General features: G+C 41.1%; 3 non-coding genes across 3 annotated transcripts; all 3 read right to left on the minus strand.

Annotated features, from left to right (window-relative positions):
• Nucleotides 1-2,466: 2,466 nt before the first annotated feature.
• TRNAQ-UUG (transfer RNA glutamine (anticodon UUG)) lies at nt 2,467-2,539 on the minus strand. The gene has a single exon. It is a non-coding gene; the product is annotated as a tRNA-Gln (tRNA).
• Nucleotides 2,540-6,120: 3,581 nt separating this feature from the next.
• On the minus strand, nt 6,121-6,193 carry TRNAR-UCG (transfer RNA arginine (anticodon UCG)). Its single transcript has one exon. It is a non-coding gene; the product is annotated as a tRNA-Arg (tRNA).
• Nucleotides 6,194-11,595: 5,402 nt separating this feature from the next.
• TRNAR-UCG (transfer RNA arginine (anticodon UCG)) lies at nt 11,596-11,668 on the minus strand. The gene has a single exon. It is a non-coding gene; the product is annotated as a tRNA-Arg (tRNA).
• Between the last annotated feature and the right edge of the window lie 6,558 nt (nt 11,669-18,226).

Genomic DNA, 18,226 nt, shown 5'->3' on the forward strand with positions numbered 1-18,226 from the left:
AATTAAGAAAGTCTGTAGCAAGAACTTTTAAATCATAATTATATTTGTCCATTTAAAAGTACCTGGGAATGATGAAGAGGCACTTCCAGTGCCTAAAATGAATCATGGGGCCCCCGGCGCTCTTCTGCGCAAAACGGGGGCCTCCCTAACTTGGCAAATAGAGAGGGGCGGCACGCACCCTCTCTGCTTCCTTGACGGGCCCCTTCTGGGACCCGTGCTCATTGGAGGGCCCCCCGGGCCTCCACCGGCCCTCTCCAAGGGGGGCCCAAGTCAGGGAAATCCTTGGGTTCAGGAGGGGGGCACCACGCACCCCCTCCGATCTGCGAGCGGGCCCCCATTTGTGATGGTCTCGGGCCCACGAGGGGGCCCACCAGAGAGTTGGCGGCGGGGGCGAGCCTCCGATGAGGCTGTCTCCCCCGGCCGCGCACTGCAGAGCGAGCCCTCCGGGGCTGGAGCAGGGGAGGGAGAGGCGTCCTCCTCTCCCTCCTCCTCCGACGGCAACACCGGCACCAGGTCGGGCCGGCCGGTGCCCCGGGGGCGCTCCTTGGAGCGATCCCTACCCCGGGGGCACCGCTAGGAGCAGACTTGCTCCTCGTTATTTTGGAAAGGGGTTTCTTGTGCCCCGGGGGCACTGAGCTGAGCGCGATCCTCGCGCTCGGCAATAACTTGAAAACCCGGCTGCGGCGGTGATCCTAAACAGCAGGAGAGCGCTTTTCAGAGCGCTAGGACACATTTTAAATCCCGGGCTGCGGCGGTGATTTCCTTGCACGAAAGAAAAGCGCCTTCAAAGCGCTAGAGCACATCCACAAGCTCGGGCTGCGGCAGTGATTTTTCTGTTAGCAAAAGAAAAGCGCTTTCAAAGTGCAATGGCCCCTCAGCAGCCTCAGTCATTAAAAGAATGCCTTATTCCTCGTAAAAGCAGGATCGTAGCAGGGGTCAGGGGCCACAGCACCCTGCCCCTGGGAACAATTAAACAAGAAGGAGCACAGGGCTGGTGGGCCCAGCTACAGGCCAGCACAAGGGGTGCAGATGGTGGCAGTTCCTCCTAGTGACCAGGCAGGTCACAGGTCAGCACAGCAGCAGCAGTCCATGGCGGTTTCCTGGTGAGTCCATTCATCAGCGTTCTGTGTCCAGTTTCAAGTTCCAAGAGTGTTCAAATTGTGGGGAAAATTCCCCTGTACTTATAGTCCTTTTTTTACAGTGTTTTACAATGACAGGGAGAGGAGGTTCCAGCCAGTTACAACTGGTTCTGGGAGTGCCCCCTCTCTCCTTTCAGCACAGGCTCCAAACATCAGTGGGGGGTTAACGACCCTATTGTGTGAGGCCAGGGCACAGCCTTTACAAATGTAGGTGTGCCCCGCCTCTCCCTTCTCTCAGCCCAGGAAGACTATTCAGTATGTAGATGCACCTCAGTGACACCTCCACCCTCCCTGTGCACAGGCTGTCTGAAAAGTATGCACAAAGCCCCAACTGTCACTCTGCCCAGACGTGGATTGGAGTCAAGCTGCAAAACACCAGAATTATAAGCACAGATAAATGCGCACTTTCTAGAAGTGGCATTTCTGTGATAGTAATAAAAAATACACCCACACCAGTAAGCAGTATTTATTATCACCATCACAACCATACCAAACACGCCTACGCTACCCCTCATAAATCAGACAATACCCTTTACACATAAGGCAGGGCATTTCTAATGCAATCCTATGAGAAGGCAGCACTCACAGCAGTGAGACACCAAGTTAGGCTGTTTGTCACTACCAGGACAGGCCAGGCAATATGGCACATGTCCTGCCTTTCTACATACATGGCACCCTGCCCATAGGGCTAGCTAGGGCGTACTTTAGGGGTGACTTACATGTAGTAAAAGGGGGGTTCTGGGCCTGGCAAGTAAATTTAGATGCCAGGTCCCTGTGGCAGAAAACTGCGCACACAGGCCCTGCGCTAGCAGGCCTGAGACAGGTTTGAAAGTCTACTTCAGTGGGTGGCGCAAGCAGCGCTGCAGGCCCACTAGTAGCATTTAATTTACAGGCCCTGGGTATAGAGATACCACTGTACAAGGGACTTATAGGTAAATTAAATATGCCAATTAGGTATAAGCCAATCATACCAACTTTAGATGGGAGAGCACCTGCACTTTAGCACTGGTCAGCAGTGATAAAGTGCTCAGAGTCCTAGAGCCAACAGCGAGAGGTCAGAAAAACCAGGAGGAAGGAGGCAAAAAGACTAGGGATGACCATGCGTATGGCCAAAAGTCCAACATATACGTATTGCATATCCATGGCATTTATGAAGAGGTACTTTGGTATGGCAGAAAGACAGAAAAGTAGCAATGCTGAAGGCATAACGTGACTGATTGTGCAGTTTGGATTGGGCTTTCTTAATGAGTGAGAGTGAAAGGAGTATTGTAAGAGTGTGTTTCCAGTTTGTATGTAAAGATAAGTTGGGTGCTGTGAGAAAAAGACTCAACCATGAAGGGACTCGAACCCTCAATCTTCTGATCCAAAGTCAGACGCCTTATCCATTAGGCCACATGGTCACTGACTGCAACATGTTTGGGTGTTTAGGGTTAGGTGGTATGAATGGATGTGGAACATATCAATTACAGGTGCGCAGGACAGGATCCCATACCGTTCTTCATCTTCTTTCCATCAAAGGAGTTTTTTCAAACAATATCTAGATAATTTCCAAAGTTTCATATCTTATGCTGTGCTTTTTTGCCGTTAATCCTCCTTTCTTCTTTTATTGAATACTCTGTTTTATGCTGCAATGGTATTTTTGGATTATTTGAAAAGAGAATGAAACTGCTTTGACAGTAGTTCAGACTTCCCATTTCTTGACTTGCTAATTTGCTCCCTGAATTAGCTTATACAAGTGACATGAACAGGGCCTTGACCTAAGCACGTACCTGAAAGCCTGTCACCACCTCTAGAAATAAAATTCACAGCAGCTCAAACATTCATTTTGAAAGAGAATATTTCAAGTGAGTCCAAGTTTAATTTCAATAAAGAAAGTTGTATAAAATGACACGCTGCACATTTGGGTAACCAGCATGACTCTTTTCAGTGAAGAAGTGGAATGGTTCTGTTGCAATATACTATCACCCTGGCAAGCTGCTACGAGGAAGAGTAAACAATATGATTAGGTTTCAGCAAAAATGTATTAGTTCAGGGTGTGCACCTCAGATAGACTTAAACTTACACACCCTGGTCTGTGAGAGTAGTGCCCTATCCATTGCGGCATTGAGGGTAATCTGCAAGACAGAGTTCCAAAATCATCCTTTCATCTCAGTTCATGGCCTCATACAGTATTTGTGCAGTCATTCGTTTCACTTTTCTGTCTTTAATTAAACTGACCATTTTAAACCTCCGGCACCCACCACTTCAATCTTACCGTTTTTGTGCTATCATAGGGCCTTGGAACATTTGGCAAGTGGACAGAAGCAGTCAGAGAACCACATCACAATACATACTTCTTTGCCTGATACCTTTCACAACAAACTGCTCTTGGAAAAACACGTTAACCGGTCCTTGCTCTCAGACAGACACAGAAAGCCTATCACCACCTCTACAAACATATTTCAATCAAACCAATATATATCATTCAACAATTATGCCTCTGTATCAATATAACTACAACTCGAGACAGAAAGGAATTTAAAAAACGATCTGCCCATTTGAATAACCAGCAGAGTTTTAAGGACGTACAAATTGGAATGTGACAATTTCAGAGTTCCTCATTCATAAGAAGTCTGTGAGATAGTATCTCAGAAAGATCTCAAGTTTATAGCAAAAATGGTTGTAAGGGTGATTTTTACCACACAATTGCAACTAGGTGACTCAATCTGCAAGAGACCAGTCCTTGACAGATTACACAACTGGGGCAACAGCAAAGGCAGCAATTGTGTCAATCCTTTATGATTCTTCTCTAGTACTATACTTTTTCTGAGGGACAATTTGCATTATTCCTGGAGAAAATCATAGAGCTTCTACCCATGCATAGTTTCTGCTTTCTGCACGCACACACTCCCTGCACTGAATCTACCCACAGTTCTGTTCAGAATGATTGTGCCATGTCATATTGTTGTACTGTATACGTATTGCATATCCAAGGCATTTATGAAGAGGTACTTTAGTGTGGCAGAAAGACAGAAAAGTAGCAATGCTGAAGGCATAACGTGACTCATTGTGCAGTTTGCATTGGGCTTTCTTAATGAGTGAGAGTGAAAGGAGTATTGTAAGAGTGTGTTTCCAGTTTGTATGTAAAGATAAGTTGGGTGCTGTGAGAAAAAGATTCAACCACGAAGGGACTCGAACCCTCAATCTTCTGATCTGAAGTCAGACGCCTTATCCATTAGGCCACATGGTCACTGACTGCAATATGTTTGGGTGTTTAGGGTTAGGTGGTATGAATGGATGTGGAACATATCAATTACAGGTGCGCAGGACAGGATCCCATACCGTTCTTCATCTTCTTTCCATCAAAGGAGTTTTTTCAAACAATATCTAGATAATTTCCAAAGTTTCATATCTTATGATGTGCTTTTTTGCCGTTAATCCTCCTTTCTTCTTTTATTGAATACTCTGTTTTATGCTGCAATGGTATTTTTGGATTATTTGAAAAGAGAATGAAACTGCTTTGACAGTAGTTCAGACTTCCCATTTCTTGACTTGCTAATTTGCTCCCTGAATTAGCTTACACAAGTGACATGAACAGGGCCTTGACCTAAGCACGTACCTGAAAGCCTGTCACCACCTCTAGAAATAAAATTCACAGCAGCTCAAAACATTCATTTTGAAAGAGAATATTTCAAGTGAGTCCAAGTTTAATTTCAATAAAGAAAGCTGTATAAAATGACACGCTGCACATTTGGGTAACCAGCATGACTCTTTTCAGTGAAGAAGTGGAATGGTTCTGTTGCAATATACTATCACCCTGGCAAGCTGCTACGAGGAAGAGTAAACAATATGATTAGGTTTCAGCAAAAATGTATTAGTTCAGGGTGTGCACCTCAGATAGACTTAAACTTACACCCCCTGGTCTGTGAGAGTAGTGCCCTATCCATTGCGGCATTGAGGTTAATCTGCAAGACAGAGTTCCAAAATCATCCTTTCATCTCAGTTCATGGCCACATACAGTATTTCTGCAGTCATTCGTTTCACTTTTCTGTCTTTAATTAAACTGACCATTTTAAACCTCCGGCACCCACCACTTCAATCTTACCGTTTTTGTGCTATCATAGGGCCTTGGAACTTTTGGCAAGTGGACAGAAGCAGTCAGAGAACCACATCACAATACATACTCCTTTGCCTGATACCTTTCACAACAAACTGCTCTTGGAAAAAGACGTTAACCGGTCCTTGCTCTCAGACAGACACAGAAAGCCTATCACCACCTCTACGAACATATTTCAATCAAACCAATATATATAATTCAACAATTATGCCTCTGTATCAATATAACTACAACTCGAGACAGAAAGGAATTTAAAAAACAATCTGCCCATTTGAATAACCAGCATAGTTTTAAGGACGTACAAATTGGAAAGTGACAATTTCAGAGTTCCTCATTCATAAGAAGTCTGTGAGATAGTATCTCAGAAAGATCTCAAGTTTATAGCAAAAATGGTTGTAAGGGTGATTTTTACCACACAATTGCAACTAGGTGCCTCAATCTGCAAGAGACCAGTCCTTGACAGATTACACAACTGGGGCAACAGCAAAGGCAGCAATTGTGTCAATCCTTTATGATTCTTCTCTAGTACTATACTTTTTCTGAGGGACAATTTGCATTATTCCTGGAGAAAATCATAGAGCTTCTACCCATGCATAGTTTCTGCTTTCTGCACGCACACACTCCCTGCACTGAATCTACCCACAGTTCTGTTCGGAATGATTGTGCCATGTCATATTGTTGTATACGTATTGCATATCCGTGGCATTTATGAAGAGGTACTTTGGTATGGCAGAAAGACAGAAAAGTAGCAATGCTGAAGGCATAACGTGACTGATTGTGCAGTTTGCATTGGGCTTTCTTAATGAGTGAGAGTGAAAGGAGTATTGTAAGAGTGTATTTCCAGTTTGTATGTAAAGATATGTTCGGTGCTGTGAGAAAAAGACTCAACCACGAAGGGACTCGAACCCTCAATCTTATGAACCGAAGTCAGACGCCTTATCCATTAGGCCACATGGTCACTGACTGCAATATGTTTGGGTGTTTGGGGTTAGGTGGTATGAATGGATGTGGAACATATCAATTACAGGTGCGCAGGACAGGATCCCATACCGTTCTTCATCTTCTTTCCATCAAACGAGTTTTTTCAAACAATATCTAGATAATTTCCAAAGTTTCATATCTTATGCTGTGCTTTTTTGCCGTTAATCCTCCTTTCTTCTTTTATTGAATACTCTGTTTTATGCTGCAATGGTATTTTTGGATTATTTGAAAAGAGAATGAAACTGCTTTGACAGTAGTTCAGACTTCCCATTTCTTGACTTGCTAATTTGCTCCCTGAATTAGCTTATACAAGTGACATGAACAGGGCCTTGACCTAAGCACATACCTGAAAGCCTGTCACCACCTCTAGAAATAAAATTCACAGCAGCTCAAAACATTCATTTTGAAAGAGAATATTTCAAGTGAGTCCAAGTTTAATTTCAATAAAGAAAGTAGTATAAAATGACACGCTGCACATTTGTGTAACCAGCTTGACTCTTTTCAGTGAAGAAGTGGAATGGTTCTGTTGTAATATACTATCACCCTGGCAAGCTGCTACGAGGAAGAGTAAACAATATGATTAGGTTTCAGCTAAAATGTATTAGTTCAGGGTGTGCACCTCACATAGACTTAAACTTACACACCCTGGTCTGTGAGAGTAGTGCCCTATCCATTGCGGCATTGAGGGTAATCTGCAAGACAGAGTTCCAAAATCATCCTTTCATCTCAGTTCATGGCCACATACAGTATTTCTGCAGTCATTCGTTTCACTTTTCTGTCTTTAATTAAACTGACCATTTTAAACCTCCGGCACCCACCACTTCAATCTTACCGTTTCTGTGCTATCATAGGGCCTTAGAACTTTTGGCAAGTGGACAGAAGCAGTCAGAGAACCACATCACAATACATACTCCTTTGCCTGATACCTTTCACAACAAACTGCTCTTGGAAAAAGACGTTAACCGGTCCTTGCTCTCAGACAGACACAGAAAGCCTATCACCACCTCAACGAACATATTTCAATCAAACCAATATATATCATTCAACAATTATGCCTCTGTATCAATATAACTACAACTCGAGACAGAAAGGAATTTAAAAAACAATCTGCCCATTTGAATAACCAGCAGAGTTTTAAGGACGTACAAATTGAAATGTGACAATTTCAGAGTTCCTCATTCATAAGAAGTCTGTGAGATAGTATCTCAGAAAGATCTCAAGTTTATAGCAAAAATGGTTGTAAGGGTGATTTTTACCACACAATTGCAACTAGGTGCCTCAATCTGCAAGAGACCAGTCCTTGACAGATTACACAACTGGGGCAACAGCAAAGGCAGCAATTGTGTCAATCCTTTATGATTCTTCTCTAGTACTATACTTTTTCTGAGGGACAATTTGCATTATTCCTGGAGAAAATCATAGAGCTTCTACCCATGCATAGTTTCTGCTTTCTGCACGCACACACTCCCTGCACTGAATCTACCCACAGTTCTGTTCGGAATGATTGTGCCTTGTCATATTGTTGTATACATATTGCATATCCGTGGCATTTATGAAGAGGTACTTTGGTATGGCAAAAAGACAGAAAAGTAGCAATGCTGAAGGCATAACATGACTGATTGTGCAGTTTGCATTGGGCTTTCTTAATGAGTGAGAGTGAAAGGAGTATTGTAAGAGTGTATTTCCAGTTTGTATGTAAAGATAAGTTGGGTGCTGTGAGAGAAAGACTCAACCATGAAGGGACTTGAACCCTCAATCTTCTGATCCGAAGTCAGACGCCTTATGCATTAGGCCACATGGTCACTGACTGCTATATGTTTGGGTGTTTAGGGTTAGGTGGTATGAATGGATGTGGAACATATCAATTACAGGTGCGCAGGACAGGATCCCATACCGTTCTTCATCTTCTTTCCATCAAAGGAGTTTTTTCAAACAATATCTAGATAATTTCCAAAGTTTCATATCTTATGATGTGCTTTTTTGCCGTTAATCCTCCTTTCTTCTTTTATTGAATACTCTGTTTTATGCTGCAATGGTATTTTTGGATTATTTGAAAGGAGAATGAAACTGCTTTGACAGTAGTTCAGACATCCCATTTCTTGACTTGCTAAATTGCTCCCTGAATTAGCTTATACAAGTGACATGAACAGGGCCTTGACCTAAGCACGTACCTGAAAGCCTGTCACCACCTCTAGAAATAAAATTCACAGCAGCTCAAAACATTCATTTTGAAAGAGAATATTTCAAGTGAGTCCAAGTTTAATTTCAATAAAGAAAGCTGTATAAAATGACACGCTGCACATTTGGGTAACCAGTATGACTCTTTTCAGTGAAGAAGTGGAATGGTTCTGTTGCAATATACTATCACCCTGGCAAGCTGCTACGAGGAAGAGTAAACAATATGATTAGGTTTCAGCAAAAATGTATTAGTTCAGGGTGTGCACCTCAGATAGACTTAAACTTACACACCCTGGTCTGTGAGAGTAGTGCCCTATCCATTGCGGCATTGAGGGTAAATCTGCAAGACAGAGTTCCAAAATCATCCTTTCATTTCAGTTCATGGCCACATACAGTATTTCTGCAGTCATTCGTTTCACTTTTCTGTCTTTAATTAAACTGACCATTTTAAACCTTCGGCACCCACCACTTCAATCTTACCATTTTTGTGCTATCATAGGCTCTTGGAACTTTTGGCAAGTGGACAGAAGCAGTCAGAGAACCACATCACAATACATACTCCTTTGCCTGATACCTTTCACAACAAACTGCTCTTGGAAAAAGACGTTAACCCGTCCTTGCTCTCAGACAGACACAGAAAGCCTATCACCACCTCTACGAACATATTTCAATCAAACAAATATATATCATTCAACAATTATGCCTCTGTATCAATATAACTACAACTCGAGACAGAAAGGAATTTAAAAAACAATCTGCCCATTTGAATAACCAGCAGAGTTTTAAGGACGTACAAATTGGAATGTGACAATTTCAGAGTTCCTCATTCATAAGAAGTCTGTGAGATAGTATCTCAGAAAGATCTCAAGTTTATAGCAAAAATGGTTGTAAGGGTGATTTTTACCACACAATTGCAACTAGGTGCCTCAATCTGCAAGAGACCAGTCCTTGACAGATTACACAACTGGGGCAACAGCAAAGGCAGCAATTGTGTCAATCCTTTATGATTCTTCTCTAGTACTATACTTTTTCTGAGGGACAATTTGCATTATTCCTGGAGAAAATCATAGAGCTTCTACCCATGCATAGTTTCTGCTTTCTGCACGCACACACTCCCTGCACTGAATCTACCCACAGTTCTGTTCAGAATGATTGTGCCATGTCATATTGTTGTATACGTATTGCATATCCAAGGCATTTATGAAGAGGTACTTTGGTATGGCAGAAAGACAGAAAAGTAGCAATGCTGAAGGCATAACGTGACTGATTGTGCAGTTTGTATTGGGCTTTCTTAATGAGTGAGAGTGAAAGGAGTATTGTAAGAGTGTGCCTCCAGTTTGTATGTAAAGATAAGTTGGGTGCTGTGAGAAAAAGACTCAACCACGAAGGGACTCGAACTCTCAATCTTCTGATCCGAAGTCAGACGCCTTATCCATTAGGCCACATGGTGACTGACTGCAATATGTTTGGGTGTTTAAGGTTAGGTGTATGATTGGATGTGGAACATATCCATTACAGGTGCGCAGGACAGGATCCCATACCGTTCTTCATCTTCTTTCCATCAAAGGAGTTTTTTCAAACAATATCTAGATAATTTCCAAAGTTTCATATCTTATGCTGTGCTTTTTTGCCGTTAATCCTCCTTTCTTCTTTTATTGAATACTCTGTTTTATGCTGCAATGGTATTTTTGGATTATTTGAAAAGAGAATGAAACTGCTTTGACATTAGTTCAGACTTCCCATTTCTTGACTTGCTAATTTGCTCCCTGAATTAGCTTATTCAAGTGACATGAACAGGGCCTTGACCTAAGCACGTACCTGAAAGCCTGTCACCACCTCTAGAAATAAAATTCACAGCAGCTCAAAACATTAATTTTGAAAGAGAATATTTCAAGTGAGTCCAAGTTTAATTTCAATAAAGAAAGCTGTATAAAATGACACGCTGCACATTTGGGTAACCAGCATGACTCTTTTCAGTGAAGAAGTGGAATGGTTCTGTTGCAATATACTATCACCCTGGCAAGCTGCTACGAGGAAGAGTAAACAATATGATTAGGTTTCAGCAAAAATGAATTAGTTCAGGGTGTGCACCTCAGATAGACTTAAACTTACACACCCTGGTCTGTGAGAGTAGTGCCCTATCCATTGCGGCATTGAGGGTAATCTGCAAGACAGAGTTGCAAAATCATCCTTTCATCTCAGTTCATGGCCACATACAGTATTTCTGCAGTCATTCGTTTCACTTTTCTGTCTTTAATTAAACTGACCATTTTAAACCTCCGGCACCCACCACTTCAATCTCACCGTTTTTGTGCTATCATAGGGCCTTGGAACTTTTGGCAAGTGGACAGAAGCAGTCAGAGAACCACACCACAATGCATACCCCTTTGCCTGATACCTTTCACAACAAACTGCTCTTGGAAAAAGACGTTAACCGGTCCTTGCTCTCAGACAGACACAGAAAGCCTATCACCACCTCTACGGACATATTTCAATCAAACCAATATATATCATTCAACAATTATGCCTCTGTATCAATATAACTACAACTCGAGACAGAAAGGAATTTAAAAAACAATCTGCCCATTTGAATAACCAGCAGAGTTTTAAGGACGTACAAATTGGAATGTGACAATTTCAGAGTTCCTCATTCATAAGAAGTCTCTGAGATAGTATCTCAGAAAGATCTCAAGTTTTTAGCAAAAATGGTTGTAAGGGTGATTTTTACCACACAATTGCAACTAGGTGCCTCAATCTGCAAGAGCCCAGTCTTTGACAGATTACACAACTGGGGCAACAGCAAAGGCAGCAATTGTGTCAATCCTTTATGATTCTTCTCTAGTACTATACTTTTTCTGAGGGACAATTTGCATTATTCCTGGAGAAAATCATAGAGCTTCTACCCATGCATAGTTTCTGCTTTCTGCACGCACACACTCCCTGCACTGAATCTACCCACAGTTCTGTTCGGAATGATTGTGCCATGTCATATTGTTGTATACGTATTGCATATCCGTGGCATTTATGAAGAGGTACTTTGGTATGGCAGAAAGACAGAAAAGTAGCAATGCTGAAGGCATAACGTGACTGATTGTGCAGTTTGCATTGGGCTTTCTTAATGAGTGAGAGTGAAAGGAGTATTGTAAGAGTGTATTTCCAGTTTGTATGTAAAGATAAGTTGGGTGCTGTGAGAAAAAGATTCAACCACGAAGGGACTCGAACCCTCAATCTTCTGATCCGAAGTCAGACGCCTTATCCATTAGGCCACATGGTCACTGACTGCAATATGTTTGGGTGTTTAGGGTTAGGTGGTATGAATGGATGTGGAACATATCAATTACAGGTGCGCAGGACAGGATCCCATACCGTTCTTCATCTTCTTTCCATCAAAAGAGTTTTTTCAAACAATATCTAGATAATTTCCAAAGTTTCATATCTTATGATGTGCTTTTTTGCCGTTAATCCTCCTATCTTCTTTTATTGAATACTCTGTTTTATGGTGCAATGGTATTTTTGGATTATTTGAAAAGAGAATGAAACTGCTTTGACAGTAGTTCAGACTTCCCATTTCTTGACTTGCTAATTTGCTCCCTGAATTAGCTTTTACAAGTGAAATGAACAGGGCCTTGACCTAAGCACGTACCTGAAAGCCTGTCACCACCTCTAGAAATAAAATTCACAGCAGCTCAAAACATTCATTTTGAAAGAGAATATTTCAAGTGAGTCCAAGTTTAATTTCAATGAAGAAAGCTGTATAAAATGACACGCTGCACATTTGGGTAACCAGCATGACTCTTTTCAGTGAAGAAGTGGAATGGCTCTGTTGCAATATACTATCACCCTGGAAAGCTGCTACGAGGAAGAGTAAACAATATGATTAGGTTTCAGCAAAAATGTATTAGTTCAGGGTGTGCACCTCAGATAGACTTAAACTTACACACCCTGGTCTGTGAGAGTAGTGCCCTATCCATTGCGGCATTGAGGGTAATCTGCAAGACAGAGTTCCAAAATCATCCTTTCATCTCAGTTCATGGCCACATAGAGTATTTCTGCAGTCATTCGTTTCACTTTTCTGTCTTTAATTAAACTGACCATTTTTAACCTCCGGCACCCACCACTTCAATCTTACCATTTTTGTGCTATCATAGGGCCTTGGAACTTTTGGCAAGTGGACAGAAACAGTCAGAGAACCACATCACAATACATACTCCTTTGCCTGATACCTTTCACAACAAATTGCTCTTGGAAAAAGACGTTAACCGGTCCTTTCTCTCAGACAGACACAGAAAGCCTATCACCACCTCTACGAACATATTTCAATGAAACCAATATATATCATTCAACAATTATGCCTCTGTATCAATATAACTACAACTCAAGACAGAAAGGAATTTAAAAAACAATCTGCCCATTTGAATAACCCGCAGAGTTTTAAGGACGTACAAATTGGAATGTGACAATTTCAGAGTTCCTCATTCATAAGAAGTCTGTGAGATAGTATCTCAGAAAGATCTCAAGTTTATAGCAAAAATGGTTGTAAGGGTGATTTTTACCACACAATTGCAACTAGGTGCCTCAATCTGCAAGAGACCAGTCCTTGACAGATTACACAACTGGGGCAACAGCAAAGGCAGCAATTGTGTCAATCCTTTATGATTCTTCTCTAGTACTATACTTTTTCTGAGGGACAATTTGCATTGTTCCTGGAGAAAATCATAGAGCTTCTACCCATGCATAGTTTCTGCTTTCTGCACGCACACACTCCCTGCACTGAATCTACCCACAGTTCTATTCAGAATGATTGTGCCACGTCATGTTATTGCATACGTATTGCATATCCATGGCATTTATGAAGAGGTACTTTGGTATGGCAGAAAGACAGAAAAGTAGCAATGCTGAAGGCATAACGTGACTGATTGTGCAGTTTGCATTGGGCTTTCTTAATGAGTGAGCGTGAAAGGAGTATTGTAAGAGTGTGCCTCGAGTTTGTATGTAAAGATAGGTTGGGTGCTGTGAGAAAAAGTCTCAACTATGAAGGGACTCGAACCCTCAATCTTCTGATCCAAAGTCAGACGCCTTATCCATTATGCCACATGGCCACTGACTGCAATATGTTTGGGTGTTTAGGGTTAGGTGGTATGAATGGATGTGGAAAATATCAATTACAGGTGCGCAGGACAGGATCCCATACCGTACTTCATCTTCTTTCCATCAAAGGAGTTTTTTCCAACAATATCTAGATAATTTCCAAAGTTTCATATCTTATGCTGCGCTTTTTTCCCGTTAATCCTCCTTTCTTCTTTTATTGAATACTCTGTTTTATGCTGCAATGGTATTTTTGGATTATTTGAAAAGAGAATGAAACTGCTTTGGCAGTAGTTAAGACTTCCCATTTCTTGACTTGCTAATTTGCTCCCTCAATTAGCTTATACAAGTGACATGAACAGGGCCTTGACCTAAGCACGTACCTGAAAGCCTGTCACCACCTCTAGAAATAAAATTCACAGCAGCTCAAAACGTTAATTTTGAAAGAGAATATTTCAAGTGAGTCCAAGTTTAATTTCAATAAAGAAAGCTGTATAAAATGACACGCTGCACATTTGGGTAACCAGCATGACTCTTTTCAGTGAAGAAGTGGAATGGTTCTGTTGCAATATACTATCACCCTGGCAAGCTGCTACGAGGAAGAGTAAACAATATGATTAGGTTTCAGCAAAAATGTATTAGTTCAGGGTGTGCACCTCAGATAGACTTAAACTTACACACCCTGGTCTGTGAGAGTAGTGCCCTATCCATTGCGCATTGAGGGTAATCTGCAAGACAGAGTTCCAAAATCATCCTTTCATCTCAGTTCATGGCCACATACAGTATTTCTGCAGTCATTCGTTTCACTTTTCTGTCTTTAATTAAACTGACCATTTTAAACCTCCGGCACCCACCACTTCAATCTTACCGTTTTTGTGCTATCATAGGGCCTTGGAACTTTTGGCAAGTGGACAGAAGCAGTCAGAGAACCACATCACAATACATACTCCTTTGCCTGATACCTTTCACAACAAATTGCTCTTGGAAAAAGACGTTAACCGGTCCTTGCTCTCAGACAGACACAGAAAGCCTATCACCACCTCTACGAACATATTTCAATCAAACCAATATATATCATTCAACAATTATGCCTCAGTATCAATATAACTACAACTCGAGACAGAAAGGAATTTAAAAAACAATCTGCCCATTTGAATAACCAGCAGAGTTTTAAAGACATACAAATTGGAATGTGACAATTTCAGAGTTCCTCATTCAAAAGAAGTATGTGAGATAGTATCTCAGAAAGATCTCAAGTTTATAACAAAAATGGTTGTAAGGATGATTTATACCACAGAATTGCAACTAGGTGCCTCAATCTGCAAGAGACAAGTCCTTGACAGATTACACAATTGGGGCAACAGCAAAGGCAGCAATTGTGTCAATCCTTTATGATTCTTATCCAGTACTATATTTTTTCTGAGGGACAATTTGCATTATTCCTGACGAAAATCATAGAGTTTCTACACATGCCTAGTTTCTGCTTTCTGCACGCACACACTCCCTGCACTGCATCTAACCACAGTTCTGTTAAGAATGATTGTGCCGTGTCATATTGTTGCATACGTATTGCATATCCGTGGCATTTATGAAGATGTACTTTGGTATGGCAGAAAGACAGAAAAGTAGCAATGCTGAAGGCATAACGTGTCTGATTGTGCAGTTTGTATTGGGCTTTCTTAATGAGTGAGAGTGAGAGTGAAAGGAGTATTGTAAGAGTGTGTTTCCAGTTTGTATGTAAAGATAAGTTGGGTGCTGTGAGAAAAAGACTCAACCATGAAAGGACTCGAACCCTCAATTTTCTGATCTGATGTCAGACGCCTTATCCATTAGGCCACATGGTCACTGACTGCAACATGTTTGGGTGTTTAGGGTTAGGTGGTATGAATGGATGTGGAATATATCAATTACAGGTGCGCAGGACAGGATCCCATACCGTTCTTCATCTTCTTTCCATCAAAGGAGTTTTTTCAAACAATATCTAGATAATTTCCAAAGTTTCATATCTTATGATGTGCTTTTTTGCCGTTAATCCTCCTTTCTTCTTTTATTGAATACTCTGTTTTATGCTGCAATGGTATTTTTGGATTATTTGAAAAGAGAATGAAACTGCTTTAACAGTAGTTCAGACTTCCCATTTCTTGACTTGCTAATTTGCTCCCTGAATTAGCTTATACAAGTAACATGAACAGGGCCTTGACCTAAGCACGTACCTGAAAGCCTGTCACCACCTCTAGAAATAAAATTCACAGCAGCTCAAAACATTAATTTTGAAAGAGAATATTTCAAGTGAGTCCAAGTTTAATTTCAATAAAGAAAGCTGTATAAAATGACACGCTGCACATTTGGGTAACCAGCATGACACTTTTCAGTGAAGAAGTGGAATGGTTCTGTTGCAATATACTATCACCCTGGCAAGCTGCTACGAGGAAGAGTAAACAATATGATTAGGTTTCAGCAAAAATGTATTAGTTCAGGGTGTGCACCTCAGATAGACTTAAACTTACACACCCTGGTCTGTGAGAGTAGTGCCCTATCCATTGCGGCATTGAGGGTAATCTGCAAGACAGAGTTCCAAAATCATCCTTTCATCTCAGTTCATGGCCACAAACAGTATTTCTGCAGTCATTCGTTTCACTTTTCTGTCTTTAATTAAACTGTCCATTTTAAATCTCCGGCACCCACCACTTCAATCTTACCGTTTTTGTGCTATCATAGGGCCTTGGAACTTTTGGCAAGTGGACAGAAGCAGTCAGAGAACCACATCACAATACATACTCCTTTGCCTGATACCTTTCACAACAAATTGCTCTTGGAAAAAGACGTTAACCGGTCCTTGCTCTCAGACAGACACAGAAAGCCTATCACCACCTCTACGAACATATTTCAATCAAACCAATATATATCATTCAACAATTATGCCTCTGTATCAATATAACTACAACTCGAGACAGAAAGGAATTTAAAAAACAATCTGCCCATTTGAATAACTCGCAGAGTTTTAAGGACGTACAAATTGGAATGTGACAATTTCAGAGTTCCTCATTCATAAGAAGTATGTGAGATAGTATCTCAGAAAGATCTCAAGTTTATAGCAAAAATGGTTGTAAGGGTGATTTTTACCACACAATTGCAACTAGGTACCTCAATCTGCAAGAGACCAGTCCTTGACAGATTACACAACTGGGGTAACAGCAAAGGCAGCAATTGTGTCAATCCTTTATGATTCTTCTCTAGTACTATACTTTTTCTGAGGGACAATTTGCATTGTTCCTGGAGAAAATCATAGAGCTTCTACCCATGCATAGTTTCTGCTTTCTGCACGCACACACTCCCTGCACTGAATCTACCCACAGTTCTATTCAGAATGATTGTGCCATGTCATATTATTGCATACGTATTGCATATCCATGGCATTTATGAAGAGGTACTTTGGTATGGCAGAAAGACAGAAAAGTAGCAATGCTGAAGGCATAACGTGACTGATTGTGCAGTTTGCATTGGGCTTTCTTAATGAGTGAGAGTGAAAGAAGTATTGTAAGAGTGTGTTTCCAGTTTGTATGTAAAGATAAGTTGGGTGCTGTGAGAAATAGACTCAACCATGAAGAGAATCGAACCCTCAATTTTCTGATCCGAAGTCAGACGCCGTATCCATTAGGCCACATGGTCACTAACTGCAATATGTTTGGGTGTTTAGGGTTAGGTGGTATGAATGGATGTGGCACATATCAATTACAGGTGCGCAGGACAGGATCCCATACCGTTCTTCATCTTCTTTCCATCAAAGGAGTTTTTTCAAACAATATCTAGATAATTTCCAAAAATTCATATCTTATGATGTGCTTTTTTGCCGTTAATCCTCCTTTCTTCTTTTATTGAATACTCTGTTTTATGCTGCAATGGTATTTTTGGATTATTTGAAAAGAGAATGAAACTGCTTTGACAGTAGTTCAGACTTCCCATTTCTTGACTTGCTAATTTGCTCCCTGAATTAGCTTATACAAGTGACATGAACAGGGCCTTGACCTAAGCACGTACCTGAAAGCCTGTCACCACCTCTAGAAATAAAATTCACAGCAGCTCAAAACATTCATTTTGAAAGAGAATATTTCAAGTGAGTCCAAGTTTAATTTCAATAAAGAAAGCTGTATAAAATGACACTCTGCATATTTGGGTAACCAGCATGACTCTTTTCAGTGAAGAAGTGGAATGGTTCTGTTGCAATATACTATCACCCTGGCAAGCTGCTACGAGGAAGAGTAAACAATATGATTAGGTTTCAGCAAAAATATATTAGTTCAGGGTGTGCACCTCAGATAGACTTAAACTTACACACCCTCGTCTGTGAGAGTAGTGCCCTATCCATTGCGGCATTGAGGGTAATCTGCAAGACAGAGTTCCAAAATCATCCTTTCATCTCAGTTCATGGCCACAAACAGTATTTCTGCAGTCATTCGTTTCACTTTTCTGTCTTTAATTAAACTGACCATTTTAAACCTCCGGCACCCACCACTTCAATCTTACCGTTTTTGTGCTATCATAGGGCCTTTGACCTTTTGGCAAGTGGACAGAAGCAGTCAGAGAACCACATCACAATACATACTCCTTTGCCTGATACCTTTCACAACAAACTGCTCTTGGAAAAAGACGTTAACCGGTCCTTGCTCTCAGACAGACACAGAAAGCCTATCACCACCTCTACGAACATATTTCAATCAAACCAATATATATCATTCAACAATTATGC

Source organism: Pleurodeles waltl, chromosome 4_1, assembly GCF_031143425.1.
Source record: "Pleurodeles waltl isolate 20211129_DDA chromosome 4_1, aPleWal1.hap1.20221129, whole genome shotgun sequence".
NCBI classification, from domain to species: domain Eukaryota; kingdom Metazoa; phylum Chordata; class Amphibia; order Caudata; family Salamandridae; genus Pleurodeles; species Pleurodeles waltl.